At 43.1% G+C, this 6,909-nt stretch overlaps 1 pseudogene; it reads left to right on the top strand.

Moving 5' to 3' along the window:
- Positions 1 to 4,169: 4,169 nt before the first annotated feature.
- LOC110561904 (large ribosomal subunit protein eL13-like) lies at positions 4,170 to 4,982 on the top strand (annotated as a pseudogene).
- Positions 4,983 to 6,909: the final 1,927 nt, after the last annotated feature.

A 6,909-nucleotide genomic window follows, 5' to 3' on the forward strand; every position in this document is an offset into this window, starting at 1 on the left:
GAGATGAGATGTCAGAAAGTTAAGGAGTTTGCCCCAAATCAACAGATGGACCTGATAGTTCAGCTTCAGCCTCCCTTCTCCAGAGCCAGTGTCACCTAGATACAGAAATAGCCTGAACGGATCCACACAGGAGCGTTTAGTAGGCAGCTGAAATCATAGAAAGGTAAACGTAGGCTTCAGAAGGATATGTGCCTCTCTTAGCTCTTAGCTTTGAGTTAAAAATCTAAAAATTTATACACACAGCGCATATTTTATACAGGAAATTCTCGGAAATGTTAATTATCATATTATTATGTGACATTATTTGATCCTGGCAAGAAGACCTGATTCATTGGAGGGGAGACAGAAAAAGTTATGGTCAAACCTTAAGATCACAGAAGCATATAAAAAGCCAAACAAAATGAGTTTACATTCTCCACAGACACTGAGAGTCAGACAACCAGTCATAAAGGTATAAGAAGGGAACCAAATAAAGCTTACATGAGCAAAGATGGGGATGAGGGTAGATAAACAACACAGAAATCAAACAGTTATGAACTCAGCCTCCTCTCTGCTGAAAGAAAAACTTTAGCTTGAGCACTCTGAACATTAAATAGTAGCTATGATCAAAAGCTATGAAAACAACAACAATAATAATTATATTGGTACTAGACATGCAAAGAACTGAGTTGTCTGTTATCTGGCTTGAAGTGCACATGACACACGTATTTCTAAAACATGGGGCAACTTTCTTTTAAGTGACAAGGCTTGGGAAGGTGTCCTAGTTTGCTTTTTGTTGCTATGATAAAACACTGCCCAGAAGTTTAGGGATCACAGCCCATCATTGAGGGAAATTAGAGTAAAAAGCTCAAGCAGAAGCAGAGGCAGAAACCAGGAAGGAAACCTGTTTAGTGGATCGCTGTCTCTAGCTCAGCCTGCTTTCTTACACAAGCCAGGACCAGCTTGCCCGGGTTGGCACTGCCCATACCAATTAAGAATCAAGACAAATCCCTACAGACATGGCCACAGGCCAATTTGATCTGGGCAATCATTTCAGTTGAGACTCTCTCTTCCCCAGGTGACTGTAGGTTGTGTGGAGTTGACAATAAAAACTGAGGATGGAAGGGTTTACTAGAATGCTCCTGATAACAGTCTTTGGGCAAGAGGGCCATCTTTAAGTCAAAAGGCACACAGGCACCAGTCATTTCAACACATAAGATCTTTCTCTGCTGTACATTATTGTTGTTTGTATATGCTCCCGTGATTTCAAGATCAGATAGTAAATATTTTCTCCCCTTCAAAAACAGGTCAGATTACGGACCTTTCGTGTCTTAAGGCTGTTAGGTTCTATCAATTTATTCCTAGCCCTTTATCTTGGCTCCTTTACCAATGGACTAGTAGATTTCAACTAAGAAGCCTTTAATCTGTTCTTCCAATGAAGACTGCCTCAGCTCAATCAGTGAAACCTTGAGGACTCTCTCCTGTTGAAAGCCCTTGTTCCTGACCCAAGATAGCTCTGGCCTTGGAGAGATGATGATAGGGCAGATGGTGCAGAAGGTTCTGTGGAGGCCATTCAGACAGGACAGGCAGTGGATAGGTCTATGCCCACAGAGGGTCCTTCCTGGGCCCTCAGTTAGAGTGGGGAAGACAGGGTTGCATTCTAATATTTATTTCTGAGATAGCTCTAGTGAGCAAAGAACTTTGGCACACCCCAAATTCTCCATTTCTCAGGCATTGGTGATTGGAAAACAGGAAGTAAGATGTTAATTTTGGCCAGCGCTGCTTCTTTTTAAGCTAATAAAAAAAATCGTTTACTAGAACAAACTGTAGGCATTAAGCATGCCCAGTTATTTCTCTAAACAACTATGCCTAATATAGCTGGTAAGGGGAAGGGCCACACGGATATGCTGGTAGCCACTTCAGTGAGAGCATCTTCTTTAAGCCTCCCCATGCCGTTTCTTGGAGATTCCCCACCACAGACTCTGCTTTGGAAACTTCTCTTCTGATTAGAACCAAAACGACATTCTGAAAGCAGCCCTTTCCTCCAGATCCTATATTTAAGACTTATTTCTAAGAGGTTTTCCAGAGGAGAGAAAAGGACAGAATGACCTAACCACACGCATCCACCTACCCAAACCTCTATGGTCATCTCAGTGCAGAAACAAAGCATAGCTCAGTAGTTCACTGAATGGGCTTCCAAATTACTAAAAGGAAATGATTCTGCCTATTAAGAGGCAGAGAAGAAGCCCGAGATAGATTCTGATGAGATTCGCTGCTGGGCATACCGGCAAGGTCAACTCAACCAAACACCGGCCTATAAATAAATATGTAATGGCCATGGTTACCATGCCAGAGGTGTTCTGTGAGATGCAGGACTTTCCTTATTTGGCCTCCAGAGTTTTGAAGGAACTTAATAGTACATTTTAACAGGAAATGAGAAAATAGGCTTCATCAGAGACATTATAGAAACAGCAGCTCTGATTCCAACCTCAAAGATGGGTCTGTGGAATCCACCCAACTGTGATACCTATGACCCACAACAGTGATCAGTGTGGCAAGACAACCATAAGGGTCCAACGGTGGCACTCATGTCTTGGTGGTAGCCAGCAGCTGTCTAATTGGCCTGCTCAAAAGAGGGAGATCAAACCTGGTACTAGCAACCCAGCCAAACGCCTGGGGCTTGAAGGTCATGGACCTTAGAGGAGGACCTTTCACTTCCACTCTACGATACCAACATACTTCCTAACTACTTACCCTCACCCCTACAGATATGTGGCGCCCTCGCCCCTCATCAAAGAATCTTCCCTTTGCAACAGATGGAACGGGCACAGAAGATCACTTCTGATCAAAATTCAGAGATCGTGGGGAACCCAGGCCAAATGGATAAATCTATAATACAACTTCTGCACCTCTAAGGCTCAAGGAATGTTGTGAAAAGGGTAGTAAGAATGTAAGAGCCTTTAGATCAAGAAATCTGGCATGAAATTTTGTCTCCTAGAAATGATTGGGAAGCTTCATCCATAATACCTTAGCATATGGCCACCTGAACAAGACTCAAACAAGTGAAACACCGATAAATATGCCTACAGACTGGGAAAAGATCTTCACCAACCCTACATCCGATAGACGACTAATATCCAGAATATATAAAGAACTCAAGAAGTTAAACACCAACAAACTAAGTAATCCAATTAAAAATGGGGACAGAGCTAAACAGGGAATTCTCAATGGAGGAATATAGAATGGCAGAGAAACACTTAAAGAAATGCTCAACAATGGGGGGATACAAAAATGAATAAAGTGTAATTAATAAAAAATTAAAAAAAGATTTAAAAAAAAAGAAATGCTCAACATCCTTAGTCATCAGGGAAATGCAAATCAAAAAAACTCTGAGATTCCATCTTACCCCTATCAGAATGGCTAAGATAAAAAACTCAAGTGACAACACATGCTGGAGAGGATGTGAAGAAAGGGGAACCCTCCTCCATTGCTGGTGGGAGTGCAAATTTGCACAATCACTTTGAAAATCAATTTGGCACTTTGTCAGAACATTGGGAAGAGCACTACCTCAAGATCCAGCTATACCACTCCTAGGCATATACCCAAAAGATGTCCCACTATTCAATAAGGACAGTTGCTCAACTCTGCTCATAGCAGCTTTATTTGTAATAGCCAGAATCTGGAAACAGCCTAGATGTCCCTCAACAGAGGAATGGATACAGAAATTGTGGTACATTTACACAATGGAATACTACTCAGCTATTATAAACAAAGAAATCATGAAATTTGCAAGCAAATGGGTGGAACTAGAAGAGATCATCCTGAATGAGGTAACCCAGAAGTAGAAAGACAGGCATGGTATATATCCACTAATAAGTGGATATTAGCTGTATAATATAGGACAGCCATCTACAGACCTAAAGAAGCTAAACACTAAGAAGGACCCCAGGGAGGATGCTTAAATCTCATTCAGAATGGCAAACAGGATAGACACCAGAAGCAGTGGAAGAGAGGAAATAGGATGGGAGTCTACTATAGAGAGTCCTCTGAAGGGATTCACCCAACAGGGGATCAAAGCAGATACACACAGCAATTCTTACACATTCTTTTGAAAACGGAGGTAGCAAAATGAAGTGTTGGGGTTGAAGAAAGAAAGATGTTAATATGTAAATTGGGTCTTTTTTTCTCTGTGTATATTTTATGCATATGTGTTCAAAAGTTCGCAGGCACACAGATATAATGGTCTTACTCCCACGAGGTGTCTCATTGGACCTGAAGCTCTCCATTTTTCAGCTCAGCTGGCAGCCAGAAGACCTCAGCAGTCCTCTACAACCCTAGGGTGCTTTGCGGTACCCAGTCCTTTCCGGTCTCCTGCGCAGGAGGCAGCCACGACGCCCAGGTGGAATGGCAAGATCCTGAAGCCCCGCTTCCACAAGGATTGGCAGCAGGGAATGGGCACGAAGTTCAACTAGCCGGCATGTAAGGCCCGGTAGGAGAAAGCGGGCCCCACTGCCCTTCGTCCGTGTCTGGTCCCATCAGGCCCATAGCGAGGTGTCCTACGTTACATACCACACCAAGGTCCGAGCTGGAAGGGGCTTCGGCCTGGAAGAGCTCCTTGTGGCTGGTATCCATAAGAAAATGGCTGGCACAATCGGCATCTCTGTGGACCCAAGGAGGCCAAACAAATCCACTGAGTACAGGCCATTCTGCCACAGCGCTCGAAGGAGCAGCGTTCGAAGCTCCTATTTTTCCTCGGGCAGCCTTGTGCTCCAAAGAAGGGAGATAATTCTGCTGAAGAGCTTCAGCTGGCCACCCGGCTAACAGGACCTGTGATGCCAGTCCAGAATGTCTACAAAAGGAGAAGCTGGAGTCATCACAGAAGAAAAGAAGTGTCAAGGCTTTTGCCCAATCTTCTCATGGCCGGGGCCAATGCCCTGCTCTTTGGCATCTGAGCAAAAAGGGTGAAGGAAGCTGGAGAGAAGGATGTGGAAAAGAAGAAGTAATGAGCTGTTGGAATGTTGCAATAAATTTTCCATAAAGCAAAGCAAAACAAAACACCGTAAGCAACCCTCCTACCACTCAGGTCTAAGTGGTGTATGCTGCCACACCTAGTTTTTTGTTTGTTTGTTTGTTTGTTTGTTTGTTTAATGTGGGTTCTGGGGATCTGAAGTCGGGTTGATCTGAGTTTAATCTGAATTTAAAATTACGAAATTTTAAGAAATCACACAGCAAATCATTTTGATTCATTAAATTCTTAAGAGCTAACTATTAACATAAATTAGTTCTTGGCCTCACATACTCTTTTCTCACTTTTCCCATAGAGTTACAGTAAGCTAACATTCACGATTTTGAAGTTTTGTTTTGTTTTGAGATAGTCGTGTTTAATTGCCCTGGCTGGCCTCAAACTCACCATGTAGCCCAAGCTGGTCCTTAACTTGTGTTTATTCTGCCTCATCTCCAAGTGCTAAAATTACAAGTCTATACCACCAGCCCAGCTGCTGTTTTGGTATCTGACTTAAAAAAATATTATCCCACAACTCAAGCTCTCAGATTGGTAATTAGTTTTTAATATGTGAAAATGATGTATTTGTTTAAAGAAAGTCGATCATTTTATTCTTAAAGCATGTTTCTAGTCAGCAACAAGTATTATTTCTGTTAAGCTTAGAAGCTAAGGTTTTTGTTTTGATTTGTCTTTTAAGAATCTTCATGCCTTCAGTCCCAGCACTTGGGGGAGGCAGAGGCAGGCAGATCTCAAAGCCAGCCTGATCAACTGAGTTCCAGGACAGCCAAGGCTACACAGAGAAACGAAAGCAAAATCAAAAAGAGCGAGAGAGAGAACCCTCCTTCATTATTTATTACTTACTTCTGGTGAGAACATCTACATTAGCTGTGCCTTTGGAGAAGCACAGAATTCGTTTTCATTGCCTGCAGTCACCCTGCTGTGTGATGAGGTGCCCCAGCCTAGTTCTCATTTTGTGAAGAAAGGTACCTCTGAGCTTTGTCTGAGAATTCTCTGGTACTTTGCCAGATTGCTCCCTTCACCCTTGAGGATGGACTGGATGAAATGACTAAATTTAATGAATAGCATGTGGCCAAAGTCACTATCTGCTTTCCTAGAGTGAATCATAAAAGATGACATGACTCCCTCTGACTCCGTTGTCTCGGATGGGTCTCTCTAAGGGAAGCCGGATGTCATGGTGTGCGGAGACTCAAGCACTCCTAGTGAGAGAGGTGCATGCCACAGGGACCCAGGGCCTCCTGTTAACATCCATGAAACTTCCTGACTTACCCTGAGCCGGATAGCCCTAGCCAAACCTCTCCCCATTCAGACTTAAAGAGCCTGTGAGCCACAAATAATTATTCTTTGAAGCCACAAAATTTTGAGATAGCTTGTTTCTTGGCAACAAGTTCCAGTGTTCTTTAAAATCTTCTGCACTGCAACTGAAAGTAACCTAGACTTCAGTGGGCACTCCTCTCTTTAAGACATTTCAATCTGATTGACTCAACATTTCCATTGTACAGCACTGACCTGGACACTAAATACTGACCCTTGCCTTCTATACATCTTGCCATGCGGAGGTGTCAAAGGGTACTTTCTAGACAAATGCAGTGTCTTTTTTTACATGCAGCTGTAACCCTCTGACCAGATTTCAGCGCGTGGGCTTACAACCACAGGATCAGATAGACTGCCATCAACATCTCCCAAAGCATCAGACTCGTTTCATGGAACATCCTCACTAAGCATCACTCACTGATGTGTGCACCAGGCAGCTTTTAAGATGGCGCCATCACTTCCCGGTAACGTAGTCACAACCTTGAGTAACATAGTCCCCTTGAGCGTGGGCTTCCTAGCAACATGCATCTAACAAACAAAAAGTGTCAAGTACGATGGGATTACCATTTGAGACGTGGTTACAAAAGACTCTGGCT

This window comes from Meriones unguiculatus, chromosome 11 (assembly GCF_030254825.1).
Source record: "Meriones unguiculatus strain TT.TT164.6M chromosome 11, Bangor_MerUng_6.1, whole genome shotgun sequence".
In the NCBI taxonomy this organism is placed as follows: domain Eukaryota; kingdom Metazoa; phylum Chordata; class Mammalia; order Rodentia; family Muridae; genus Meriones; species Meriones unguiculatus.